General features: G+C 49.9%; 1 protein-coding gene across 7 annotated transcripts in view; it reads left to right on the top strand.

The window, feature by feature from the left end:
* The first annotated feature begins 5,085 nt into the window (after nucleotides 1-5,085).
* The window catches only part of GOLGA3 (golgin A3), a 40,164-nt gene continuing 37,674 nt past the window's right edge, over nucleotides 5,086-7,575 (top strand). For 2 of the 7 annotated variants that reach the window (XM_072953692.1, XM_072953689.1), the window contains exon 1: nucleotides 5,094-5,366. The gene's annotated coding sequence lies outside the window, so the exon portion shown is untranslated. Of the gene's footprint in view, nucleotides 5,367-6,176; nucleotides 6,196-7,575 lie in introns of those variants that run through there. The other 5 variants (XM_072953695.1, XM_072953694.1, XM_072953691.1 and 2 more) reach the window with 5 other exon arrangements.

Genomic DNA, 7,575 nt, shown 5'->3' with positions numbered 1-7,575 from the left:
GCACATTGGTTCGTGTGTTGGCTGCTGTGTGCTCCTTCTGCTGCGGTGGGGACTGGCTGCAGGTGGCACTGGTTACCTTATTAACAGAGAGAGTCCACTGGGGACCCCACTCGGAGGAGCCTAGCAGGCCCTGCAGGTGACCTGGGGTTGGGGGCCCAGGGCTGGCTGAGCACCTGGGAAAAGGCGCAGGTTCTCTTGGGTCCTCCAACCCTGAGCCACAGCCAGTTGGGCCCAGGTTGAAGCCACAGCTTTGTGTCTAGTTGTGTGGGCACAGGGCTGCCCTCCACCACCTAGGACGTTGGCTCGTCGCCCCCTTCATGCCCAACCCGACCCCTCTCCCGAAAGTAAGAACAGAGATGCAGGCCCCTTCGCAATGTACTTGCTTTTTTTGGTCGAGGCTTAAACAACACACAGCCTTCCTTGGACTATGCTGCATCTGTCTGTGAAGGCAAAGGCACAGCCCTGCTGGGGGAACTTGGAGTCCCCGTTGCTAACGAGCATACGGGATCAAAACAGTCAGCTCTAACCCGGGGGAGGAGCCTCGGGATGGGGTGGGGGTGGGTCTCTGGGCTTGAGGACAAGCTGTTTTACAAGGTGTGCACCACGCAATGTTTTATGATCTGTCCCCCCCGTCCTTCACCCTCTCTCCCACCCTACCCAGTGGCCATTCCGCAGCTGTGCTGGAGCCTTGCCCTGTGCTTCTGTCCTCATGGCTCAGGCCACATTGGGGAACATGGCCGGCCCATGCAGAGGGCCTCCCATGTGCTTGTCTTCAGTTTCTTGGGCCCAGCCCTTGTCCTCTCCCAGCCTCTGTCAGCCTGTATGCAGACCCGTGTTCCTCTTGGGCTCCCCTTCCTCCTTTAGAGAGGCTGGCCCCCACCTCACATCAGCTGTGTAGCCTCCAGGGCCTGCACATTAGCCCTCCCTGGCCTGTGGGTCCAAGCTCCGTCTTTGTCCGGATTCCTGGTGTAACCAAGAACCCAGCAACACATCTGAAATACCTCGTGGCTAAAAAGATAGGAAGTGCAGGCTCAGATCCAAAAGCTACAGGTTGACATCAGTGGATTTTACTCCAGGGAAATGCCTCAGCTGGGAGAGAGAGGAGTCTAGGCCAGGCCTCTGCTGGGGGGATGGGGGTCCTGCAGCTAGACCATCCCTCATGCAGCCCACAGAGAAGAGGCCAGCTGCTTCAGATGACACCAGTGGCTCAGCACCAGGAAACTAACCGTGCTCTGGAGGAAGTGAAAATGTGGGGACTGTGGGATTTAGGAAGGCCAGAGTGTCTGGATGCGGGAACCTGCATGCGATCCTGGGTCATTCCTCCCAGACCTCAGCTTCCCTCCAGGCAGGAGTGGGTGAACTGGTGGCTTCCCCAGCAGTTAAGGTAGGAGCCTGTCTCTGACCCCAAAGCTGATGACCCACCAGTCCTGAGCCTCCCACCACCTGTCAGCCACCAGCACCCCTTAGGCGGGTGGGGTGGGGCAGGGGCTGTGTCACCGCCAGGAGGGCAGACTGGCTACTGGGCCAGACAGCCTGCCAGATCTCAGCCGACCCTGACGGCGGCCCTCGCACTCCCAGGCCTGACCCTAATGGGAACCGTGCTGGCTGGGCCTCAGTTACTCCCCTTGGAAAGGCCAGCCTGTGGTGGGATGTGTAGCCACGTGCTGCTCCAGTTCTCAGCTGCACACGGATGTCCTTTCCTCCCTGGCTTTCCTCTCTATCCTCCCCTGGATGTCAGCAAAGCGGACGCAGCAGGAACAAGCTGTGCGAGGTCCTTCCTGCGCTCAGCCGCCACCCTGTGCAGAGAACCCGTGGATCTGCCAGCTGAAAGCAGCCAGCTGCACCATGAGCCCTGGTGACTCACAGAAGGGCCACCTGGCCAGATCCCAGGAGACAACTGTCACCATCTGAGGAATGACTCCAGGCGGTAGCTTAAACACAGCTATCTAGAAAAATCATATAAACTTGCAGTTCGTAAGTTATAATTCAAACAGAGGTAACAGGCACTGACGATCATCCCTTCTTGATGAATGTGCTGCCTCTGACCACTCCCTCTGCTCCCAGGGGTGTCTGTGTCTGTACCTGTGTGTCCCCCGTGGTGCTGCGCTGGGTCCAGTTTGTGGACCTCACTGCTGGTAGATTGAAACTGGCCCCACTAAGTGCATGCACCCCATGGAAACTGGTAAATGCTGCAAATCAGGGTCATTTTCTTGTTGTTTCTGGAGAAAACTTGGTTAAAGTTTGCCTACCAGCACACCACTGCCCCTAGCCAATATAGTCGTGAGAAATATTAGTTGTTGGAAGCCACTGTGTTTTGGGTTGGCTGCTTACAGAACAACAAAGATAATACCGTAGACCACAAAGGCCCAGCACTGGATGGCTCCTGCCCCCTCCTCAGCAAACCCCTTGCATCCGCCTCTCCCCGGGGTCTCGTACAGAGCGACCCAGACCTGCGCCCTCACGTGTACTGCTTACTCTGTTGCTACTGCTTCTGCTGCAGAGATGGTGATGCCGTCTCCTCACTCAGGGCTCGGCTCAGATCCACTCCTTGGAGAGGCCTCCCAACCAGCCTTTCTAGTCTACTTCCAGGTGCCTACCACTGGAAAGCAGACGTTTCTGTACTGTTTACCTCCCATTCAAAATTCCAGAGCAGATGGAAAATAGTATGGAGATTCCTTAAAAAACTAAAAATAGACTTACCCTATGATCCAGCCATCCCACTCCTGGGCATATATCTTGAGGGAACTCTAATTTGAAAATAAACATGCACCCCATTGTTCACAGCAGCACTATATACAATAGCCAAGACATGGAAAAAACCTAAATGTCCATCAACAGATGACTGGATAAAGAAGCTGTGATATATATATACAATGGAATACTACTCAGTGATAAAAAATAATAATGCCATTTGCACCAACATGGATGGACCTAGAGATTGTCATTCTAAGTAAAGTAAGCTAGGAAGAGAAAGAAAAACACCATATCACTCATATGTGGAATCTGAAAAAGAAAAAGAAAAAGGAGGACACTAATGAACTTATCTACAAAACAGAAACAGACTCACAGACATAGTAAACAATCTCATGGTTACCGGGGAAAGTGGGGTGGGAAGGGATCAATTTGGGAGTTTGAGATTTACACATGATAACCACTATACATAAAAATAGATTTTAAAAATGTTCTTCTGTTACAGCACAGGGAACTATATTCAATATCTTGTGGTAACCTTTAATGAAAAAGAATATGAAAATGAATATATGTATGTATATACATGACTGGGACATTATGCTGTATACCAGAAATTGACACATTGTAACTGACTGTACTTAAATTAAAAAAAAAATTCCGGAGAAAGACCCTTCCTGTCTTGCTCACTGGTGTAAACTGGTCTGAAACATCTGATGCAGGCAAGCGTCTAGTGATTGCTAGCAGACTGGTCCTCACAAAGACCCAGCTCAGACATCCCTGTCCTGGGACTCTTCCCCGAGGCACAGGTGACTGCTCTTAACCCCTCCTCTCTGTTAAACCTAATTCTGTCTCATTTTTCTGTGCTTCCTTCTGAAGATGGTGAACCTGGAACTGCATCCTCATCCTGGGCCTGACAGGACGGGTATGGGAAGGCGTGTTGAATGTTAACTGGACATGGAGTTACTGGTGTCCACTGTGTGTTGTGAGCAGTGCTTCCCTCAGTAGCAGCTTTGTGTGCCAGTCCCCTGGTGCTGTGTAACAAACACCACATATGGGGTGGCCTGAACAACAGACACTCCTGGCTTCACGGTTCTGGAGATCAAGGTGTGACAGGGCTGGTTCCCTCTGAGGCCTCTCCCCTGGGAGTGGAGTTGGCCGTCTCCTCCCCATGTCCTCACAGGGTCACCCCTGCACATATCTGTGTCCTGATCTCCTCTTTTTAGAAGGACATCAGTCATTTTGGATAGGGGCCCACACATATGACCTCATTTTACCTTAATCACCCATTTCAAGACCCTATTTCCACACACGGTCACATTCTGAGGTCCTGGGGGGTTAGCACGTCAACGTGTGAATTAGAGGGGGACACAGTTCAGCCTGTAACACTTCGTCGTCAAACATCAAACACCACAGGTTTTGATAAAATCAGGTGGGGTTTTCTGGCAAACCCCACATCCTCGATATTATTTAACACCCTGTGGGACACAATACCATTTACAATTACTCCAAAGAAAATGAAATACTTAGGTATAAACTTAACAAAACATGTACAGGATGCCAAAAATTACAAAATGCTGATGAAATAAGTCAAAGAAGATATAAATAAATGGAGAGACGTACCATGTCCATGAATTGGAAGAATCAACATAAATAGTAAAAATGCCAGTTCTCCCCAACTGACTTACAGTTTTAATGCAATTCCTATCAAAGTCCCAGGAAGGACTTTTGTAAACACAGATAGGCTTATTCTATAACTTATATAGAACGACATGGGCCCCAGAATAGCTATAACAATCATGAAAAAGAATAAAGTGGGAGGAGTCCTCTACGCCATATTGGGGCTTGCTGTAAAGCTACCTCCGTGAAGACTGTGGAATTGGCAGAGGGATAGGCATGGAGATCATTGCAACAGAGCAGAGAAACCGGAAACAGCCAACAAGCAGCCAACTGATTTTTGACAAATGTGCAAAAGCAAGTTAATGGAGGAAGACAGACTTTAATTAACAAACGGTACTAGAACAATTTGATATCCACAGACAAAAAAAAAACCCTTCACCTAAACCTCATGCCCAATGCCTACAATATTTTATTTTTAAGATGAAACATTGCTACGACTCCAAAGCAGCAGTCACTTTGGTATTGGCACCCGAAAGATTAGTAAGGACAGGTGCAAAGGAAGATTTGGTGCTGAAAGGGGACCCACCCGGACCAGCGCCCCGCCCCGCCCCCGCGTGCCGCCTAGCCACGCCCCCAAAGAGGTAGGGGCGGGCCCAGAACGGCCACGCCCCACATCCTGACAGATAGGGCTGGGACCGGAGCCTGGCCACGCCACTTCCGCCGGAAGCTCAGCTGTCTGGCTTCCTGTCGGAGTTGGTCCGGCAAGTCCGGAAGCTGCGTTTCTGGCAAGTGAAGGAGTCCCAAAATCACTTTCTGAAACCCGCCTCGGGCCAGTTGTGAGTGGGCTCGATCCCGACCCTGCTGTCGGCGCAGTCTTGGCCGGAGGGCCGCTGCTGGCTAGCAGAAGAGGACGTTCTCTCTTCCGGAACGGAGGCAGTGCGCACAGGCTGTTTCCGGGGGCCAGACTCCGTCGCGGCGCTGTGCTCCGCCCCTCTCGCGGCCACGTCTCCGCCGGAGCAGCCGGGCCGGGCGTTTGCCGCGGCTTCCGCAGCGGCGGGGTGAGGGTCGCGGGTGGCTCCTGGGCAGAGGCTCAGGCTGGGGCGGGCGCGGGAAGTCGGGGGGCCTCGGCGCGGTCTAGGCAGGGGCCGGGTGGTGGGCGAAGGGCGGCAGGGCCTGGGCAGACGCGGAGGGCCGGCCGCGGCTCCGCCTGGAGCGGCAACGCCCCGCGCAACTCTGGCTTCTCGCCGTTGGTAGCCTCCGGGCTTGGAAGCCGACCTGTGCACCTGTTAGCGAAGCTAGCTTCATAAATATACATACATTCGAGCCGTTCCAGGTCGCTGTCCGCGCGTGTCGGGGAGTGATTTATTCAGAGATGCCCCAGCTGCTCTTGGAGCTGCTGAGAAATAGCTCTTGTCCTTTTGCAGAAGTTCTGTCAAGATGACATCCTGACATGGTGTCGGTGGTTAGTGTGAAGCCTGGTTTAAAGAATCCGTGTGCTCTTTGCCTCTCCCTCCACCTCGATTCCATCTCAATTCTGGGTGCTTAGACGTGTTTCACCGAGTCAGTGATACTTTACAGCGGCAGTGGGGCCAGACATTGTAACTAGTGCGATACAAGTGTGCAGGTCGGCCTTCATTCAGCAACTGTTTGGTGAGTGCCAGTCGTGTGACGGGCACTGTTTATTGTAGGTCCTGGGATACAGGGTTGCAGTCGTGTCAGGGTTCCTGACCTCACTGGGCTCACGTTCTATGAGGTCACTGCTGAGAGAGTATTGGGCGGTACTTGGGATGGGTCTCTAGGAAGGCGGGTCCAGGGAGGTGACTTTTGAGCCAAGGTCTCTATGACAAGAAACCAGCTCTGCAAAATTGTGGAATAAGAATGTTTCAGGTAGAATGAGCACTAAATGTGAAGACCCTGAGGGAGGAGTAGGTTTGGTGTTTTTAGGTAGAGAAGTATGGCAAGCGTGTAATGAAAAAGGAAGAAAGTGATGGGGGACAAGGATGCAATGTAGGGAGGGGCTCGATTGTCCGCAGCTTCCTAGTTTCTGGTAAGAGGCTTGGATTTTATTGTCAGTGTGATTAAAAACCACTGGGACGTTGTAAGCCATTTACAGGTGACTCATACATCTTTTTTGCATTTTTTAAATTGACCCTTAACTATTGCAAACATAACTTTCCTGGAATGATAGCTTTCAGTTACAGTGGACCTTGAATGGCAAGAAAAGGAAATAAAAATCATCTGACATTACTCAGATTCAAAAGTTGCCTGTTTTTTTTAGCCAGTTGCCTTAAGCAGCAGTATAATTTTTTGAATTTAAGTATAGTTGACTTAACAATATTATATTAGTTTCAGGTGTATAGCATAGTGATTTTTTTTAAAATCGATATATAGTCAGTTACAATGTGTTGATTTCTGGTGTACAGCATGTTTGAGTCATACATATACATACATATAATTGTTTTCACGTTCTTTTTCATTGTAGGTGACTACAAGATATTGAGTATAGTTTCCTGTACTATACAGAATATAACTTAGTGATTTGATATTTTTATAGATTACACTCCATCCCAAGTTATTATAAAAGACTGGCTGTATTCCCTGTGCTGTTCATTACATCCTTGTAACTTATTTTGTGCCTGGTAGCTTGTACCTCTTAGTCCGCCTCACCCCTCTGCCCCTCCCCCTTCCTGTCTCCTCTCTGGTAACCACTAGTTTGTTCTCTGTATCTGTGAGTCAGTTTCTGTTTTGTTGTATTGGTTCATTTGTTTTGTTTTTTAGATTCCACATATAAGTGATAACATACAGTATTTGACTTTGATTTATTTCACTAAGGATAATACTCTTGAAGGCCATCATGTTGTCGCAAAAGGCAAAATTTCATTTTTTATGGCTTGAGTATTCTGTTGTGCGTGCAGGTGTGTGTGTTTGTATGTATGTGTCTGTATATGTGTGTATATATGTGTCTTCATATCTTCTTTATCCAAGCAGTGTACATTCTTGAACTTCAGTTGGCTTTTCCCTATCGATGTTGACAAGCAACAGCTGCAGGGAAAATACACCAGCTGCTGCTTATCAAGGGCATGGGACAGAGGCTGTGCCTTGCTGCACTTCATCCCAGCACAAATTTTCTATTCTTTTTCTCATCATCTTACTGTAGGAGGTCACTGGCTAAGTGTGGTAAAGCATCTGCCCGTGATCTCATGGCTGAGGTGAAAGAGTCAGGACCTGAAGCCAAGATGCCTGGTGCCTGAGTCTGTGCTTTCCATT

The sequence above is a fragment of the Vicugna pacos genome, chromosome 32, assembly GCF_048564905.1.
Source record: "Vicugna pacos chromosome 32, VicPac4, whole genome shotgun sequence".
Taxonomy (NCBI): Eukaryota; Metazoa; Chordata; class Mammalia; order Artiodactyla; family Camelidae; genus Vicugna; species Vicugna pacos.
The sequence above is the reverse complement of the archived record's forward strand: the minus strand, read 5'-3'. Positions and strand labels throughout refer to the sequence as shown.